The following is a 21,587-nucleotide window of genomic DNA, read 5'->3' on the forward strand; positions in this document are numbered from 1 at the left end:
TTCCCCCTCCCTCCTCTCCTTCCCTCCCTCTCTGTTCCTTCCACTCTTCCCTTCTCCATCCCCTTCTCTCCTTCTCCCCCTCTGACCATTTTTCCCTTGCTCTACATTTTTTAGTGGTTTGAGACAGGATCTTACCATGCAACCTAGACTGGCCTTAGGCTGTCTACACAGCCCAAACTGGCCCCGAACTCCCAACCAGCCTTCTGCTTCCACCTCCTGGGTGCTGGAATCACAGGTGTGTGCCATCACATCCAGGGGTATCATTTCTTTTAAACTATTATCTTTAAGGTTTTATATCTCTGGGCACATGCACTGACATCTTAGTAAACAGTTTTATGTTGGGGAAGATTAACAGTTTGGGAATTTTTGAGAGTGAACTACTGCCCACGGCATTTGTGACATATTTAAATAAACCAGAGAGGCTAATCTTTGCAAAAGCAAAAGATGTTCTTCTCAATGTGAAATATATAGGTTTTGACATTTTGTAATTTTTAAACTCTCAAGAATTTTATTCTGATGTTTCATCTGACATCCCCAGAGTCTTTAATTTAAAATCACTGAAGAACTCTTGGTTTGTGTTAATTCTATTTCATTTGTGTATTTTATATGTTTACTGGTCATATTTGAAAAATATCTCTTGTGAACAACACTCTGTATAATTTTGGCAGGAAATTACTTTTTTGTATTTCTGTGATGATCCCCTGAGATCATTTTTGCATAAATCTAGCCTTCTATTTTCAGATACAAATCTGTTGTGCAGATGATTCTTCTTAGAAGAAAAGATGCATTTGTAGCTGAAAATGTAAATTACTTTCCATGGGACATGCCCCTCTGAGCCCCCATGCCCCAAATGCAATGATTGCATGCTATGTGTTTGTGTGCAGGCTTAGGAGACTGCTTACCCTCCAATTACAAAAATCCTGACTGTACGGCAGGTAGAGTCTGGCGACATGGTGGTGTGTGTCTCATGAATGAGTAAGGGGAAGTAGCAAGAGCAGCAGGAGATGGGAGATGTGGTGCTGAGCCAGGAGAGGGAGGCATGGGCCATTGTTGTGGGGATGTCCTGTGTGTTCTTGTGGTGTGTGTTTGCAGATGAATTCATACTTGGAGTCTATTAAACACCAGGGTTAGTTTTCCTCTGCTTGCAGTTTATCCTTCTTTGTGCTTTTGGAGTAAACAATTCAGAGTTTTATTTGACATCTGATGGAGGTGCTCTGGGGATCAGCGCTCTCCTCCTTTGTTGAGTTTTAAGAACTTGCTGCCCCGGGGGGGGGGGGGCTGTGAGACTCCCTCCTCACTATCCTCTCTTCAGTATGGTGTTAGCATTTGAGTGGCTTGGGCCTTGCTGGGAAACAAAGTCTAAATAAGAAAAAAAAATCAATGTATTCAGATTTGTGCCAGAGAAAGGCTTGAGTTTGAGAACATTTACATCTGTTTCCAATAATTCCTCGCATATGTTGCAGAATGTACGTTATCCATCTTGTTATCCAGGAAATAACATTTGTTGCAAACAGTTTGCCAATTCGTAATTTTATTGAATTTGTTTCTCATGCTGTGGCTTCATATGAGGTCTGAAAAGATGGTGATCTTTGGTATCCCAGCTGTTGTAACATTCTGCAGTGGGGCCTTCATTCTGGGAGGCACTGGACTTCTTCAAACAGTGTGGGCTTTCTCAAAGCTGCAGTAGACGGGGTGCCACACTGGGGCTTGGGCACTTATTCTGGGGAGCACAGAATTTGCTCATGTGCTCCTGCAATCCATTTTCATTGCTTGTGTTCACATGCTGTCTTGGGAACTGTGTATTGAAAAGTTCTTCTGTGCGCTCCATGTTGCCTTCTTTGAAACCTGGCCCAACTTTAGAAACCATTTTCCTGTTTGCTTTAAAAAGGTAAAGCCCTCCCCTTCGCCACTGCCAAAGAGCGATTATGTCAGCCCATCCCACACTACTTATTGCTTGAAAATGAGTGCACCATCCTCCTCAGAGGCCTGCAAAGGACCTTTATGGTGTCTAAATGTTATTATTTTGTTACAGGTTTGGTAGTAGGTGAGAGGCAGATTCATTGGGTCTAATTTTATGTTTGTCCAATATTTTTCATGTGCATGTATGTGGTACATGTGTGTATAGGCGTGTTTGCACTGTGAGGGGTACATGTGAATATGTGTACATATGCATACAGGGGCCTGAGGTTGGCATTATGGGTTTTTCTTGGTTGCTCTCCTCCTTATTCATTGAGACAGAGTCTTTCAATTGAAGCCAAAGCTCACTGGTATTGGCTGGTTTCACCAACCAGCTTGCTTCAGTGACTCTGTCTCTGCCTCGCAAGTGCTGGGTTTATCGGCAGGCCACATGCCTACATGGCACCTCCATGGGTTCTGGAGATCTGCCATCCAGGTCTTCGGCTCGCACAGCAAGTGCTTCTTTATCTGCTGAGCCATCTCCCCAACCTTATCCTGTTTTCTATAGCAGGCATTTTCTTCCCTGAGGTTTTCATCGTCTTTGCCAAAATTGGGGGTGGGGACCTGAAAACTTACTCCATCCAAATTACTTCTTAATGTTTTTAATAGTTTCTTATAACCACACAAAGGTGATTGATCTTGGGTCCATTTGGAAGCTGTTGAGTTTCCTTAGAGGAAGAAATTGGCATTTTCCAAACCAGTATTTGCTTTTGTGGCCTGGATGTTGCTCAGCTTATATATTTGGAAGACTAAAGATTATTCCCCACCAAGAAGTTTTGTCAACCTGACCTTCTCCACTCTTATGACGCTGTGCACACAGCAGTAATCTCCACAGAGAACAGCAAATAAAGTGAAGAGATACAGCAGTGCGTGTTATTTTCCCACCCGAAAGTAAATTCCCAGCATTAAGGCTGACTGGGAATTTTCATCGTGTGGTTCTCATGGATGCTGCTCGGTTACTCCGCTGTCCTCCCAGTCTCCTTCTCGCCATCAGTCTTTGAAAGACAAGCAAGTGAGAGATGCGATTGTGGCAACTCGGGGCAGCCTTCCCAGTCCTGCCTTTTAGCACCCAGGCTCACTTGGAGTTGGAGATTGTGTGTCACCTAGAGTTCTTTGGTCCAAGGACTTTGAGCTTGAGTCTTTAAAATTAGTCCAGGCTGTGAGTGCTCTTTGAAGATCTTCAGAGGAAAGGATTCTTCAGTGTCTGTGAGTCCTTGCCATGAGCAATGTCTCAGAAGATGCCTGGGAATCTGATGCTTATGTGGGATCATTTTCTCCAGACTTCCATCCTTGGGCAAGAACCCAGCCAAGACCACTTCCATGACTGATCATCACTGGATCCATTATTGAGAATGTGTGTGTGTGGGGGGGGGGGCGGAATGGAAACATCTTGTGGCTTTAGTTAGACTACCGATCTGTATGAACATGACTTAGGAAAATGTGCCTCAACCTTTGGACAGTCACTTCCTCATCTGCGCTCCCCCGGGGGTGCTCTGGGTGAAAGGGCCCGTGTGAGGTCTCAGGAGCCTCTAGGATGCTTACCAGGTAGAGCCGTGTGGTACTCTGTCGGCTGGACTAGACCTGCTGTCTCTACCTGATCTTCATGGTTTGGGAATTTGAGTTCTGGACTGAGGCACCCTCACTCCCCTAGACTGTGATTCTGACATCCCATGCACATTGCTATATGCTCCCTAGTTCCTGCCTAAATGAGGTGGACACATAGCACACGGTTTTGGTGGCAATCTCATTTTAAAATAGATTGTCAAATTGTCCTCTAAATGTTTGGAACAGCTAGAAGATTTTAAGATTTGGTGTTCAGTCTTAAAATGCCCCAGATGTCACCTTGGACCTAAAAAATAGCACAGAAGCCATTTCCTAATACTTTATAATTTTAATAAGAAAAGTATAGCTATCCTTTCCTGCAGTGTTATAGGACTCCTAATTGACACCAGAAAAAGAATTGTTTGTTTGCTTTTATTATGTGAGTGTGCATGTCACAACATGTGTGTAAAGACCAGAAGACAGCTTTATGCAGTGAGTCCTCTCCTTGCATCTTCGCATGGTTCCAGGAATGCACTCAGACTGCAAGAGGTACGTAGAGCGCACCTTTATCTGCTGAGCCATCTCTCCAGTCTCAAAGAAGAATTTTATAGGAATAATGGTCCTAGATTTTGAAGCCTGAAAGGAACCTGAGAGGCCATCTCCTATTCTAAGGAATATAACAGGATGATATAACAGGAAGATACAACTTCTCCATTGCTGCATTCAGAGCTGAGGTCTCTCCACTCCTGAGACGCTTTGTATGAAGGGTAGGATGGTTCTTCTCTGATCATCTTTTCTGTTGATTAGTTTCTGAACTCAGTGGGCTAAAATAGCACAAATACAATCTCCCTCTGTCCCCCTACAGTCTCACACTCATCCGTCTCAAGATCTTCAGAAGTTTCATCGAGAACAGTTACAGTTCAAAGCCATTCTTCTCATCGGTTCAAGAACACCTAACTTCACGACTGGATTAAACATTGGCGAGGGCCGAGTATATTCCACTCTGTGGCCAATTCACTCTCCCTCTGTGTGTCTATGAAACTAGAAATCACTTCTCTTTCTGCTCCTCATCCCCAATAATGGTACAAGCTTGGGAGCTCAGTGCTAGGTGTTCCACTTGATACTGAAGAAGGTCAGAGGACAGAGGAGTGCCATCTCCAGTCTCAAATAGTTTAGTATAGGCAAGGGCAGCTCCGAGGTTTCAAGACCTGAGCACGAGGCTTGTGTTCTGCAGCCTCTGTCTTCCACTAGGTAGGGCCCTTAGAGCCTTCCTACCCCTTCATGAAGGGAAGCACATGTTTGTGGCTGAGTGGTTTGTGGGCCAGTTGCTTCCCTGCAGAGTATCCATTGTCTCCTGTCTTTCTTGCATTGTTCCCTCTCTTTTCCCTTCCAGGCTTAGCATCTATAGTGGTGCACCATTCTAATATGTGTAGTGGTTTCCAATAGATACAATGTCTCTTCAGGAGACAAAAGAGTCCTCCACAGATCTTTCAATTTTTCTGTGTTTTGTTACCAAATTGTCAATTTATACATATAGATTTCTCTTTGGAGCATTTTGATTGAGAGTGACCTTCAGATGGTAATATCCTTTGCAATATGAATATAATTGAAACGTTCCCAAATCATTGAGTTTTGGGTTCCTTTTGATTACTAGTGCCCCCTCAGTTCATCTCTGTTTTTTTTCCTATTACTGTAAGCAGTGAGAAACTGGTATGCACCTTCAATTCTATGCTTGCAAATCTCCTCAGCCAAATATCTAACTCCAGTTTTGCAGGTTGTGTTTTTGTACAACTGTTGTACCAAGCAGCTCATATTTTGAACAGGATAATGTTTATATCTCATGATATTTGGTCATGTCTACAAAACCGCTCTTTTCCACATTAAGTGACAGTCACAGGTCCTAGGAATTGGGACATGACAACTGATCTTTCAGTTCTCATAACTATTAGAAGTTTGATAAATAACATGTAGTTACAGAGAAGCTAATTTAGGAGCCAGAGACCTGGGTTTCAGTATCTATTAGTTGCTAAACATTTGCATGCCTGAAAACAAGTCATTAAAAAAACAAGAACAACAACAACAACAAAACCCTCAATTTTATCAGCCATAAAATGAAGGGATTGAACTGATTGATTGCCAGGGCTCTTTAGGATTTCCTGTTGTGGCACTTTAGTTCTTGCCAGTCACAGCAATAAGTGCTTTTGTAGAAATGATAGAAATGAGTTCCAGTTGTCAGTCAGCTGTGGTGAATTGGCCAAAGTAGTGTTGTACTGGATTCTACTATTCTACTGTTGTGGTCATACTGTGCCTGGTAGACACCCAATGGCTCAAAGCAAAACCCTTATCAAGCATGGTTTCTCTCAAGTCGACAACTGTGACATTCTCTGTTCGAGATGTTTATAATCTGATGAGGAAGAAGAGCTAGAAACTACTGTGGTGCAAGCTAGTGCTATAGCACTACAGCCTTATTGAGTTTAGGATGCTATTATTTTGTCTGTAAAGTGTTTTGCAATGCATGCTGAGTCAGTTGTAATACAGATACTAATGTAATATCTAGCATTGCAAATGTAGAAAAAATGTATTATCTCAGGAAATAGAATTTAAGCTGATTTTCAATGATTATGAATATTTAATAGAGAAAAATATCTGAGTTTGTTTTTTGCTTTTCATGCTTCTGTTGAAACAATCAAAATAAAAACAATCACTTGAAAATGAATTCTAAAAGATTATTCCTTAGCATCGCATAATGCTTTTGCCACTTTGAACTCTGAATCCCAGTGGCGGGAACCTGATTTATGTGGGTCATTCAAACTAAGTCAGGGTTTGATAGATGAAAAAGTCAAGCTTCTTACTGTAATCATTGAAGTTTCTAAGTTAGGAACCAGCCACATTCTGTCTTGTTTGTGAAAACTAAGAAGGCAGTTTTGGATTTTTCCTGTAGACCTTGAGAAAGGCCCTCAGTTCAAACAGGCATTTATTCATTTTCTATTCTGATTTCTTGCCTCCTTGTTGCTTAGAACCTTTGCAAGGTGAAAAGTGAGATGCTATGTGAAAGAGAGTCTAAGTGGTTAAAGAAAGAAGAGAAAATTCATTGCAATGCAGGACTCCAGTAGGTAGGACAGTATCCCTTGCCATGGCCTGTAGCATCTCCCAGTATGCCCTTGCCATGGCTGTGGATGGTGGCTGGAGAAATACAACGGATGGTGTGCTGAAGGTTTTTGGGGGGAGGGGCATGGGGGCGAGCCTAATAAAAGGGGAGAAATCCTCCAGGCCTATCTTTTACTTAGCTTTTTATTTTTAACAAATGAAAAATACGTAGAACAGTTGCCATTTGTTAAAGTGTAGCAGAAAGAGCGAAACAGGCCAGTGGAGGCTTCATCAAGAACACTCATTCAGGATGATGAATGTGGCTAAACACACATTTGTTCGTAAAACTTGCAGAGTGGCTGAGCATCATTAAGCATGAGAAATAGGTGCAGCATGCTGAGAAGAGAGTGGAGCAAACAGATGTTGTGAATTTTCACAGGCATCCTTCATCCACCAGCCCATCATTAATATAGTTGAAGGTGATCCTTTCTTCTTATTTAATAAGCACAAACAAAGTGTGTGTTCTGAGATTCTGCTGAACACACTTCTTTTCCCATGGATGTAAGACATGCAGGGATGAGAAACTGTAGACAGACCAACCCCCGTGCGCCTGCAATGTGGCATTAGTCTTGGGACTGTAGCTAAAGCTGGGTACCTCTCCTATTTTTCTTTTTACTCATTCTGTAGTGGCCTTAACTGCCGGATGATTTCTCCCCAGCTGGTTGTCGGTACTGGCCACAGAACAAAACCTTTATTTCCTTTGACCTCATGTTTCAATTCTACTCCTTAGTGGTACATTTAATGTCTGTGATCTGGCTCCCTTCCAGTTCTACCTCCTAAGCTGCACCCAGCTCTTGTAATAGCATGGTTCAATTAGTCTCTTGACATGAGGTAGCTACAAACTTCTGCTTTACTATGGGAAAAGTGGCATAATCTCAACCTGTGCCATCTGACTCTACTTTTCCTTCCTTTTCTCTGTTTTCACCTCCTAGGGCCTTTGAAAGCTTCCCTTCCTTCTTTGAAGAGTCTAGGCTTCTGATCTTAATACCACAGAGCCTTGCCCCTGTCAAAGAGCAGGGATACCTTTCTTAAGTAACCTGTCTACGTTCCTGTTGTGTTGCTATGAAGAGACACCATGACCAAGGCAATTTATAAAGAAAAGCATTAATTGGGGCTGGCTTCCAGTTATAGAAGGTAGGTCTATTATCATCTTGGCAGGAAGCATGGTGACACACAGGCAGGCATGATGCTGGAGAAGTAGCTCAGAACTTTACATCCTGATCCACAGGCAGCCGGTAAAAAGAGAGAAACTGGGCCTGGCATGGACACAACTCCTCCAAAGAAGCCACATTTATTCCAACAAGGCCATATCTCCTACTCCTAATCCTCAAATGTTTCAGCAACTGGTGACTGAGCACTCAACTGTATAAGCCTATGGGGTTCATTCTTCTCCGTGCCCTGGCCCCAAATACTTGTAGCCATATCACAATGTAAAATGTACGGAGTTCAATGTCAAAAGTCCCCATAGCTTTTTACAGCCTCAAGAACTTTTTAAAAGTTCAGGGTCTCTTCTGAGACTCAAGGCAATCTCTCAACTGTAACACACTCCCCATAAATTAAAATTACAAAAGCATGTCACATACTTTCAATATATGATGGCACAGAATATCCATTACCTAAAAGGGAGGAAAGGAAACATACTGAGGAAATACTGACAAAAAAAAAAAAAAACAGAATTAGTGTGTGAAACTCTAATTCTGAATCTCCAGGTCTGATGTCCAAGTAACTAGATGATCCTTCGTATCTCTCATTCCTTCCAGCTGTGTTGACTGCAACAGACTCCTCTCTCTTGGGCTTGTTTTGCACCCTGCTAGCTTTTCTGCTTAGCAGGAATCCCACAGCTCTGGCATCTCTAACATCTTGGGTTCTCCAGTAGAATCTGAGCTTTACCTTCACAGTTTTAGGCAATGGCCTTTCTCATCCTCTAGACAGGGATACCCCTGACACATACCTGACCTCAGCAGCTTTCCTTAAGATTCTATAAACCCTTAACTTCTTCTGTATCCTTCACTCCTAAGCCAGTACCACCTGGCAGAAGATGCCAAGTTCTGCTGCTTGCTAGGCTGGAACCTGGGCCCCTCTTGACTTGTATTTAAATCAGCATTGTGCTGTGGTTGGTTTCCTTTGAGCCTTAAGGTTTTCTTGAATCCCTGTTCACAAGTGAGAAGCTTAGCTGGGTGGGGTCTTGCCCTGAGGGTACCACTATCTTTGTTCCCTCTAGCATCAGGCTCTTCTTTAAACTCATCTCCTTGAGAATAGGATCCGGCTCCAATATTATATTCCCTGGTGCTTTTTCTTCTTAAGCTGTATATTTTGTATTTCTGTTTATCCCACTTAGTCCTTTAGATTATAGATTAGCACAGGAGTAATAACTAACAATCAATTTTGATGAAGTCAGTACTAGGTTGTCTTGAAATCTCCTCTGCCAACACCATTAATCCAAACTCTTCAATTAAGCCTCTGGCAAAATTTTTGGAACAAGGAGAAAAGGCCCCCACATTCTTTGGCAAAATTCCCATGAATGGGCTCTAGGCCAGTTGCTAATATTCCTCCCCTCTGAAGCCTCTTAATCAAGACCCCTATAGCTGACATCACCTTCAGTACCACTGTCTTCCATTCTCCTACTAGGGTGGCTCAGTAAATCCTGCCTTAAAGCATTCAACCACTTTTCTAATCCAAAGTCCCAAAGTCTTCCTTCACACAGCAATATAGTCAGGCGTGTCACAGTAATACCCCAGTCCCTGGTACAAACTTCTTCCTAGTTACTTTTATGTTGCTGTGAAGAGACATCATGACCAAGGCAGCTTGTAAAGGAAAACATTTAATTAAAGGCTTACTTACAGTTTCAGATGGTTAACCCATTATGATCATGACTCAGAGCATGGTGGCAAATAGGCAGGCATGGTCCTGGATAAGTAGCTAAGAGCTTTCCATTCTGATCCATAGGCATCAGGCAGAGAGAACGGGGGAAGGAGAGGGAGAGAGAGGGAGAGAGAGAGAAAGAAAGAGAGAGAGAGAGAGAGAGAGAGAGAGAGAGAGAGGGAGAGAGAGAGAGGGCGCTCCAGTGACATACCTCGTCCAGTGGAGCCATAACTACTCTAGCAATACTCCATACATCCTACTCCTCCTAATCCTTCTCCAATGTTTCACCAAGTGGTGATTGGGCATTCAGATAGATAAGCCTGTGGGGGCTACTCTCATTCAAACTACCACAAACCCCATTTCCCCAATCTTACCTAAAGATTGTTAGGTGGCTAACAATCTGCTGTCTGTCCAGGCTGCAAATGAAAGAAATGAAAGCATCTTGTGTCACCAGAACCATCACCATATCACTACCACCTCCACCACCATAACCTCCACCACCATAACCTCCACCACCATAACCTCCACCACTATAACTTCCACCACAATTGTCTCTAGGACCACTGCCAACAAACCTTTAAAACTGCCACTTTTTTCTCTATAGATGTACGCACATGTGCACACACAGATACATATAGAGAAATGCATACACACAGAAACACACACATGTACACACACGCACATACGCACACAAAGCCATTCTAATGGACAGACAGGACAGGCTATGGGTGTGGTGGGGAGCACAGGAGATGTGCTCTGGACTGGGGGTCTGAGGTTCCCCTGCTGTTCTGCTCAGATCTGCTGGGAAACTTGGATCAGTCTCCTTGCCCCTCTGCCAAGCTCCTTCCACCCAGGGGAGATGGGAATGATGGCAGTAATTCCTACACCTGTGCTGGGAGACCTGGACAAGGCAATGCAGGTGGGATGTGTGAGGTGCTAAGAATGCCAGGAAAAGGTTCGCCATAGCTGACTAGGGGTGTTCATTGCCCAGTGGCACATGGGGAAGTCAATCCCCTTGTGGCTGAACTAGAGAGCCCCCAAGGGAAAACTGGTGAAGCGTATGCCCAAACTTTAAACGCAGGGGTGTCATCAGGCTAGCCATGCCTTTGTGCACAAGCACACTCACACTGCCATTGTGAGGCCAAGGCTCTGGCAGAGAAGGGAAGGCTTGCCTGGATGTGACGGTGGCGGCAGGAAGGAGAAACCCTGTGGATGAGAAGTCCCCTTGGAGTGAGTGACTCTCCCTTGCTAATTGGTGCATCACTCTCTGTGATGGGCCTGATGGTGCTGAGCTAACAAGATGAAAAATCAAATGAGGAATGGAACCCGGGAGCCTAAAAAGTTAGTAAATTTTGACATTAGAAATAAAATCAAATTTCAACAGTGCTTTCTGCAGTGACAGCCAAATCTATCCATGTCAGAGCAGCGGCCTGTAGTGGGTGGTGTCGCGTGCCTTTCCTTCCCCCTTTCTCTTTTTCCTTTTGCAAAATCAGCATTAGGCTATTTGGAGGACGGGCAAGAACCATTATGTTAAATTGTGCTACCTACAACTTAAGCTTCTGTCTTTGCTAAAGCTGCCAGTTTTTATAAACAACAGAAGACAGAAAGGGTTTACTAAGAATAATGTTGAAGCCCAAAAGAATCCTACAGCCTATAAATCTTAATAGAGGTTCTGAGATTCCAGCAAGCTGGATGTGTCTCTTTTACCCAAGCTCACTCTATCTTGGCTCCCCCGTGATGACTCCAATTTTCTCAAAGCAGAAGCACGGTGCCTTGAATTTACTTGTGGCACTATTTGCCTACAAACAGGAATACATGCATATAACCTATGCAAATCAATAAAAACATGTCAAGACCCCTTAGCTCGTACCACTCTCCTAAAATGCAATTTATCTCACTGCAAATGAGAGTAGGGGACTCGGTAACAAATCGTGCCTGATCATTTAACTAGCACCTGTTGTCAATGCCTTCGAAAGCTGCATTTTTCATCTGACATACAGTAAATTGCATTTTCATATATATTGAATGGGAAGGGGAGTCGGGATATACATATGCGGCCCTTTATGCATTTTATGAACAATGGGTGTTTTAGAGCCACCGATGTAAGGGGTCACGTCAAACCCTGCCGATCTGTTTGTTCTTCCTCCTTGGTTGTGAGCACACAGTACTTTTCTTCTAGCTGGGTGCTGAAGTGCGCCAGCGCTGAAAGTATAATTACAACATTCATGGTAGGTGAAGGACAATTACTATAATTTTTGTATAAAATTGAATATAACTTAAACGTGTAAATGTGAAATATTATTTTTGAAAAAAGTTTCTCAGGGAAAACTGCTTTTTATAAATTACATTTTTCAGTCAATCCCTTTGTCGGCTTAAATTATGAGTCACCTTTTTAATGCAATATTTTGTTTGCAGATGGGCGGCTGCTGTACAAGTTCAACACTACTCAGGCTCATCAGCAACGGTGGTTTCACATTAGTGAGCCTGGCTTGGCAGTATTAGCTGACGTCTGGAACAAGCTCTCTTAGAGCAGACATATCAAGGATGTCTGAATGGATCATTTAACTGGCATTTGTTTCCAAAGCTCCCACTCTTCAGCTCTTGCCTGGCTGTCATGATAGGCCAGCAACAAATCTTGTGTTCCTCTGGCTTCCCTGTCCCTCTTCTACCGTTGACAATCTCAGGCCCGATCCCATCTTCTGGTGGGCAGTTTGAAACGGCAGCTACAAGGCCACATTCTTGCCTCTCATTTGTGGAGATGACCAGGCCCCTACAAGGCTCAGACCTATGACTCGTTTATTTGGAAAGCAGTTCATCAATTGTGCCTGTGGCTTTCTCTCTTGTCCTGACTGTGGGCCTCTCGATACATCTCCATCTGGTGTGGCAGGGGTCCCTATGTCACAGTGAGAGATGATTCCTTGAATCTCATGTAGCCTGGATACAAAGCGAAAGAAATAGGGATGGGCCCCTGTTTTTCATTCTTAAATGAAAGAACCACATTGAGGCAGAGGGGGGAAAGGAACAGAAGAAATAAAAATAGCAGAATATTTAAGTGTCATTTCTCTCTCTCCTCTTCCTGTCCCCCTCTTTTTATGGGGTCCAACTATGTAACTAAGTTTGAGTTCAAACTTGGAATCCTCCTGCTTCTGCCTCCCAATGAAAATATTTTCATAATATCTAATATTTTATAATATCTCTTAATATCTAGTTATTTACTCCCATCCATTTGGGGGCCCAGCTGTGTACTTTCTATTGACTTACTCTCTTTTAGTTTTGTGCTCTGACTTTTTTGTCTTTGTAAGGAGGGTCATACGGTTTCCATGGGGCATGCTGGGCAATACTGTCTGCCTGAGAAGGAATGCAGTCTCTTTAGCAGGAGGGCCACCATGTTCGCTGTTTCTGCATGTTGGCTTTGGCTGGGTACTTCTCTTCTTAAACTTGAACAGTATGAACATCCCCCCCCCATCTGTTATCCAAAACAAAGGGAGAAGAAATTATAAAACAAAAGGAACCTGAAAAAGAAAGGGTCAAATAATAAGAATCATGAACTCATCTTTGGTTTCATTGCATCTGACAGAATTGTTTTTCTCAGCATAAACAACCCAGAGGTGGGAGCCAGATGGTAGAGAGGGCCTGAGGCTCTGGAGCAATCTTGGTCCAGTAACAATGTTGTAAAAGAAAGGAGCCTTCACCCTCTCCTTTTCTTTTTGATTTATTCTTCTCTCATACAATACATCCAGGCCACTCCCCTCGGCCTCCTCTCCAGCCCTCCTTTCCCCAAGTTGCCCTTCAGAAAAGCACAGGCCTCCCAGGGATATCAATGGAACAAGACAAAGCAAGATGCGATAAGACTATGCCTAGACTGTTCATCACCAGAGAGGCTTCCCCTGGCAGCTCGTAGGCCTGGATGCAGAGACCTGTACCCTCACCTTCTTACCGGTTGCGTTTGGTTGCAGACAGGCCATTCATCCCCTTGGATTTCACTCATTTCATAGTAGTTGTGGGCATACGATGCCCTATGCAACTGTGCAGTGAAAACATAGGCATACAGAGAGCAAAACCAAAACACACATAACAACAAAACCCTCGGCAGGATCCCCCAGCAAGCATAAAACATGCAGAGACAAACTGAGCAGAGGAGGCAGGAGGCAGGTACATTGGAAACCATAAAATATTAATTGAGAAGTAACAGATGAAGAGAAATCAATTGCATCCTTTGTATGTTAACTGGAAGGATTTAATAATGTTAAAATATTTCTGTTACCCAGTCTGCCATAGAATATAATCTTAATCAAAATCCCAATTATTTTTTGCAGAAATACGAAAAAAATCTAAAATTCATAATGATATTTTAAATAAAATTTAAATGGCTAAAGAAATATTTAAACGAGGACAGAGCTGAAGGATGCCCCCTCTCTGATTTCAGAGTGTGTAATAAAGCAACAGTAAGTGAGACGGTGGGGTGCTATCCTAGAGACCTGTGGAGCCAAGCAGAGCCAAGAAATAAGCCTACTTACGTGGTCAGATGACTTTGTGCAGGAGAGTGACAGTCAGACAATGTGGGCAGGGATGGCTCACCTAATGGACGGTGTTGGCCAAACTGGACATCCATATGAAAAAGAGGCTGGATATTACGTTACACTATATACAATAATTAACTCAAAGCTAACTAAAGACTCAAGATTAGGGCTAAATAAATACATCATTTCTCTAACAGTCCTAGCAGGAAACCCAGGAGAGAATCTTTGATGTAGCTGATATGCTGGGAGGGTCCTTGCCCATGACACCGGAAGTCAGGAAGCAGAATCAGCTACAACTGAGACTTTAGCATGTTGAAGAACAGTCAATGGAGTTGAAAGGAAGCTTATACCATGGAAGAAAATATCTATAATAATCTATTGGTACATGTACCAATATGTAGTGTGTATGCATGTTATATACTTGTGTGTACATGTGTGTATGCATGTGAGCACCCACATATAGGGGGTCAAAGGTCAATTTTAGGTATCTTCCATTGCTCTCCCCCTTACTTTTAGAGATGAGACTTCTCACTTATCCTGGAACTCACTTTTTGGCTAGACCAGCTGGCTGAAGGAGGCCTGAGGTTCTGAGACCCACCTGTCACCTTCCAGCACTGGCTTTACAGATGCCTGGCTCTGTGTGGTGCTGGGATCTGAGCTCACACCTTCACCGATGTGCACGGCTGTGCCTGACTCCGTGCAGTGCTGGGATCTGAGCTCACACCTTCATGCTTACACAGCAAGTGCTTTTTCACTGAGCTGTGTTCCTAGCTGTTATCTTTAAATCCTGTCATTTTAGTTGGTGAGTAGGAGGAGTTTAGTCTAGGTTTGGTCTTGGTGTAGGTGTGTATATGTAATCTGTTTGTTTACATTTCTACCTAACGTATTTAAATGAATTAAAATATTTAGCAAAATAGAAACAACAAGCTGCATTTTAAATTGTATGTGAGATTAAACTTAGAATACACAGGAACTCTGCAAAAAAAATTGACTCAATTTGAAAAGTGGGCAAAGGACTTGAATAGACATTTTTTCCAAAGCAGTACAGAGATATCTAGTAGACATATTAAACATTTTTTCACTGCCACTAACCGTAAGACAAACAGAAATTCTAACCACGACTTATCCCTTTATACACAAGACGATCGCTCATTACGACACACGCTATTGAAGAAGAAATTAGAACCATCTTAGTGTGAATGCTGGAGACACAGGCATGCTTGAGCTAAGATGGTCAACTGAAGAAAGGTAATTCCTCTGAGATGAAAGAGAGCTACCACCTGGTGACACCCTCACCTGGTGCCTTTAAAATTTCATTGAGATTATAATATGATTATATCATTTACCCTTTCCTTCCCTTCCTCCAAACCTTCCCATATATTTCTTCTTGCTCTCTTTTAAGTTCACAGCCTTTTTTCATTAATCGTTGTTATGTGCATATATGTATGCATATATATATATATATATGTATGCATGTATGTATATTTATGACTGTGCATGTCATATATAGTCCTAAATACAGCATCCTAATTAGCTTGTGTGCATGTTTTCAGGGCTCACCTTTTGGTATTGGATAGCCTATTGGTGGGCTCTTCCTCGGGGAAGACTCTTTCTTCAGGGCTCACCTTTTGGTATTGGATAGCCTATTGGTGGGCTCTTCCTTGGGGAAGACTCTTTCTTCCACTCTCAGCATTACCTGCTTATAGTTCTTTGAATAGGGTTGAGGTGCCATGTTCTTTCCCCCATCCAGATGTTTAGGGTTGAGGCCCTGTGATCTTTCTGCATCTATCTTAGTATGTCTATTGTTGTGTTGTTTGACTCACGTTTAGACTGTCATGTTAGTGAGACTTTATGGGTGCAGTGTCTGACATTACTAGGAGACACAATCCCATAGAAAACTCTCTGACCCTCCAGATCTTACAGTCTTTCTACTCCCTCTTCTGCAGTGATCCCTGAGCCTTAGGTGGGGGCATATTTTGTAGATGTAGAAGCCCATTGGGACTGGACTTTATAACTCGACATTTTGATTGGCTGTGGTTTTCTGTAATGGTCTCCATCTATTGGAGAGAGAAGTTTCCTTGAGGGATTAAGACTGCATTCATTTGTAAATGTAAAGACAAATATTTAGAGCATAGTTAGGTAATGTGCTAGTTTAGTAAAGTTTTGGTTTATAGGTTTCCCTGAAAGACCTGTGACTTCACGAACATTGGAAGTTGGATAGGTTTCTAGTGCCAGGCATGGTTTTCCTCTTGTTGAATGTGTCTTAAATCTAATGAGTTATTGGCATGGCATGCATGGTACTACTTCACATTTAGGGTTATTATACCAAATAACATGTTGGTTATTTTATACTTCATGGGCATCATAGCTGGGCACAACTGTTGGTTACTTCTGTTCTTTGGAATCTTGCATGACACCTTCTGGTAGGATGAAAGCTAGTCCTTAGGGAGAAGGCATTCAGCTCAGCTCTAGATCAGGAGTCTTTGGGTCCTGTATCAGAAGTGCATGATGTCTTCAGCCTTCAGGACTCACCTTCCTCCTTGATGGGTGATCACGGGCAACAACAATAGTTTGCACTATGTTAGGAGTCTCTTGGATGACCCTGACCAATTCAAAGGAGGGCTTCTTGTGCCTGATGTTGGGTTTTTTGTTAGATGGTCTTTGCATCTTAGAGGAAGCATTGTCAGCCTACATGGGAAATTTTCATCTAAACTCTGTATGTATATTTATATACAGAGTTATGTGCATCATAGGGGTTTTTAAGGTGGATAGTTAATAGTATGCTTCCTTAGGATCTTTTCAGGCATCCTTAATTTTATTTTTAGCTTCTTCTATCCTTTCCTATATTTCTCTCCCTCCTCCCAAATTGGAAACCCTTCTTTCTCCCATTTCCCTGGTGAGATCACTGGTATGCGGACATCCCATCTGTATCGTCCCCAGCCCCTGTGTTGTTACCCTTTTACTTTCCTGCTTCATGCAGTTACCCCAGGTGTGTACCCACACCTGAAGATTTGGAACTCCCACCGCTGTCTTTTCAGCCCGAGGATGGCAGCAGCTTCCAGCTCTCGCTTCTACATGGCAAGTATCTCTGCCATGTGTCCAGCTCCCTTCATTCAGTCCCTTCTACTGGGCTTGTTTGAAGCAGTCTGTGGTGCCTGATTTTGACCCTTACCCAGCAGTTTTGAAGAGCTTCACAATGCTCTAAGTTCTGTTGAGAAGATATTTCACCAATGCAAAACAAGACTGAAAGCAGACAGTATCATGAGCCCACCCTGTTTCCAGATGAGTTACAAGAGTGCCCCTTCCGTGTAGCACAATGAAATCAACTGTCACCAATGTCCGGGTAAAGTGGCTTGGGTTTCTTCGATGTGGTTTTACGTGTGGATTCATATAAATTGTGAAGAGGGATGAAAAGAGATGCTGGAATCTCTGACTTTATTTTAGATCATAAATATGATAAACATGGTGTTTTGTATCATAGGAACTCCTATAATCATAACTCAACATGGCTACTCTGTACAGTTTCATAAGGACATATTTATTATATGATCACCTTGACAGCCTGGCATAAGGCCAGACACAAACCAGGAGGAAAGCCCAGAGTAGGCTGAAAAGAGGTCCTTAGATTGGAAATGAAAAGAATAAAAACATAAAAACTCACCTACAGATTGCATATGTATCAATCTGTAAACATTTGAGAATATAAAGAGTGCAAAAGAGTTATTATGAGAATTTTAAGTGACGGGCACTTTGAGGGGAACCACTTATTCAAGCTTAGTATTCAAAAATTGATAATTTCTACTCCCTAGTACCTTTTAGTTTTTGTTGTTTTGAGACAGGGCCACACTATGCAGCCCTGACCGGCCTGGAACTCACTATGTAGACCAGGCTGGTCTCAAACTAACAGAGGTAAGCCTGCCTCTGCCTTCTGAGTCCTGGGATTAAAGGCATGCGCCACCATGCCCAGGTCTATTTTTAGTTCTTGAGTTGCTAAGAATTCTTGTGTGGGTCAGAATCTCATGTTTTGTGATCACTTATGTTTAATTGCATCCAGGCTGAAAGAGAATGACTCTTGGATAGCATAGAAGACATGGGAGTCAGTAAATGCAGTAGCATAGTCGGTAAATGCGGTAGCATAGTCAGTCGGCAACATTGATCCATCTGATGCTCAGGGGTCCAGATCCGAACAGCTACTCACTTCCTGGATTCCCAGGGTTTATCATTCACTGGGGAACCGAGACAAGTAGAGCCATGGCTGGAAGTTTGAGGGATTTTTTTTTTTTTTAAGCTGAGGAAATTCTGAAAGACAGGAACTCAGTTGATAAAATCTCAGACCAGAGTGTCCTGAATCAAGGGTCTGGAATCTTCAGCAGTTAGGAGGCACAAATGCAGACATAACAGGCCTTCTTACAGGAAATAACACAAACCTGTGTTCAATTTCGGGCAACCAGAAATTGAAGGATCAGAAACCATGAGCTTTGTTTTTAATTGTTGTTTTCTTGACGTAGAAGAGGATCGTTCTGTGGTGGCTGTTGTTCAACGTGATTGAATATGATTGGCTATTATCACTGGCTGATGGGACTTAATTTTCGCATGCTTAAATGTGATGCATTATCTTGTGTCTAGAACATATTAAAATGAGTTCAAAACAAGAAGCAAAGGAGCTTGAGTTGCTTCAGAGAAAACACACTATTTATTGAGCTGCAGAGAAGCTGCTGGGGTCTGTCAATACTAAGATGGTATAGATAGATACTCAGCCCTCAGAAGTAGGGGTCAAGTCCTGTCCTCTGCGATGGGTAGGCCCTCAGACCACAGGCGACTCAAGGTTCATTATCCTTCTTTCTTTCTTCCAACCTCACTTCCCTTTTTTCCTTTTCTTCATCTCTTCTTTCCTTCCAATTCACCACTCAACTCTCAATGCCCCTGATAAAACTCATTTATAATGCTGACTATATTTCCTGGCTGCAGCCAGCTGTTCCCCCCCCCGCCCCTTTTCCTCATGGAATGCCCCAAACTCTTCTCACTACTTGTTCTGAAGATAAATTAGTGACTTCTAAATAATGCAGTGAACCCTAATTCTCTTTGATTAGTAGCGAGTTAGATGATAGCGACCCATTGAAATTGGCCATCAGCATAAATAATGAGGGAATGAACTGATAAAATGCAAAGTCACCGGCCATCATAAATCAAATGAAATCCACTTTCTCTGGAAGTCGCTGAAATTAGAAGTCCATGCTCCTATTAATTATTTTGCCTTCTGAAGACGACAGCGTTATAAATCAGCCTTGAAAGGCCCTTCACTTAGCGAGCTGAGGGAGCGCGGCTGCCTGCAAATTGCTTTGTGTATGCACCTAATTGTTTCTAAAGTAATCCACCTTTGTAGCGTGATTCTGTAAAATGAAGAAGGGTCTCTCTGGTTGAGATCATCAGTGTGGCCTTCGGAAGGGCCACATGGAAGCCATGAGATGTGTGAAGTTGGAGTGGGCAGGGTACCCATTTCTCTGGAATAGTTGCCTCAGACTTTCTTGGCCTCTCAGAGCCACTACGGTGGGGCCAGGTATTCTCAGAGTGGTTGTGTGCAGCAAGGTCGGGAAGAGAAGTAGCTGGACTCAGCTGTTCCCCCACTTACCACTCGAGCAACCTCCAGCCCGGTCAATGCCCAGCTGCTTCATGTCAGCTCAAGTCAGGATATTAAAAACTCGAGAGAGGAAAAAATAAAAAAACAAACACATAACAAATTGAAAAAGTTCAACTTCTCCAGTTCATGCCTGAGAATTGTTATAATCTGCATATATGAGTTGTAAAATGATAGATAATTTTTGTTAAAAGGTAGCTGGGAAATGATACTCATTTAGGGGTCTATTTGGCAACAGGCATTTAAAACAGCAGCGTTTTAAGAGAAAAGAGCTTAATTGCGTACTAGGAAATGTTCTAAATTAGTTACGTTTAGGACTACTACCTATCATAGGGAAAGTTCTGAGTTTGAGATTGCTCGTTAAAAACAACAACAACAACAAACGCTTTTTTCCTAGGACTGGTCTCAAAAGTCTGTCGGGAGTCTAGATGATTAGTAAATCCGAACAGAGGTAGCAAGGAGATTCTGGGATTTGTATTGAATGTGGGGGACTTGAGTTAGCTTCTGTAGAGAGGAATAAAGAGGTTCACACGTCTGGAAATGTGTACCCAGGAGCCGCTCCTGAGAGGCCCAGGCATGAGTTAGGTGGACTGTGCTTGTCCAAGGTGAACCATGGGCTGGATGCCATGGCAGTGGGTGGGGCAAAGGTATGGGTTGTAAGAAAATAACATCATTCCTTTTCTTTTTCTACCCCCCCCCCCCGCCATCTGTGGCAAGCCTGTTAGTTTCCACTGGTGATTGGCCAGTCTATATAAGTCCTGGCCTTGGCAAATGAAATTAATTTCTGCATCGTAGGAACACATCCTCTGTATGTTGTCATAATTGGTGTATCCTGGTGCATTCTGAATCATCCTCTGAAGAAAGTGTGCGTGTGCGTGTGTGTGAGAGAGAGATCTAGCTTGAGTGAGTGGTGAAATTCTCATGTATGAATACACTCTAGGGTTGAGGCTCGCTTCCACTTAGATCATTGGGAATCTGTATAATTCTGAAAACTGAACTTAATGATGTATAATTGAGCATAATGTCACTTAATAGAGAGGAGTAATTATTCCCTGGAGTATGGAATCCCAATTGCAAAGATGTTCTGGGCTGTGTCTTTGCAGCCACAAGGTCTGTACTTTTACAGGGAAACCTCTGAATCCCCTGGACCCCATAGAGTAATCTAAGCCTGGTCTAAGTACCTCTCAATGCTTGCCAGCTTCCTGTCTACAGGCCTGGGATTAGAAGGAAACAGTCCTCTGGTCTTTCTGACCTGCTTCTGGACATCAGGAGGCTCGCTGTGCCAGTGGCCAGGACTGAGTGAGTCCTCTGCTATGGTTCCTTGCCTGGGAGTTGATGCTTCTTTATGTGCTGATTGTTCTGTTTGCTGTGGGCCTTATGATGGGGACACCAGTAAGGAGCTGTTGATGGTTGGAAATGCACGAGGATTGTGGAGGAGCTCGTCTGATGAGTCCCTTAGCTTGGTATGTGTTGGATCTGTCTGAAGGTAGTAGAGGAGAGGAAAAATACAGACAATCATGAGCAGAGGGTTTAGCTCACTGTGAAAGTGCTCATTCCCACAAACACAAAGGGGGAATAGGGGAAGAGGAAGGGGAAGGAATGAAGAGAAGAAATATGGAGGGAAGGGTGATAAAAAAGGAGGGAAAGAGAGAGGGAGAGAGGGAGGGAGGGAGAGAGAGAGAGAGAGAGAGAGAGAGAGAGAGAGAGAGAGAGAGAGAGAGGGCGAGAGAGAGAGAGAGAGAGGGAGAAAGGGAGGGAGGGAGAGAGAGAGAGAGAGAGAGAGAGAGAGAGAGAGAGAGAGAGAGAGAGAGAGAAAAGAAGAAGGTGAAATTAACCTGTTAATGTTGGGGCTTCTATTTCCTCCTTAATGAAGTGGGGATAAAATGATCAAAAATGAGAATTCAGTTCATAAATGAAAAGCATTC

The 21,587-nt window shown here is 43.0% G+C and overlaps 1 protein-coding gene across 1 annotated transcript in view; it reads left to right on the plus strand.

The window, feature by feature from the left end:
- Lrmda (leucine rich melanocyte differentiation associated) overlaps positions 1 to 21,587 on the plus strand; it is a 1,015,195-nt gene that overhangs the window by 377,312 nt on the left and 616,296 nt on the right. The gene's annotated exons all lie outside the window — the stretch shown is intronic.

The sequence above is a fragment of the Microtus ochrogaster genome, unplaced genomic scaffold (genome assembly GCF_000317375.1).
Source record: "Microtus ochrogaster isolate Prairie Vole_2 unplaced genomic scaffold, MicOch1.0 UNK21, whole genome shotgun sequence".
NCBI lineage: Eukaryota > Metazoa > Chordata > Mammalia > Rodentia > Cricetidae > Microtus > Microtus ochrogaster.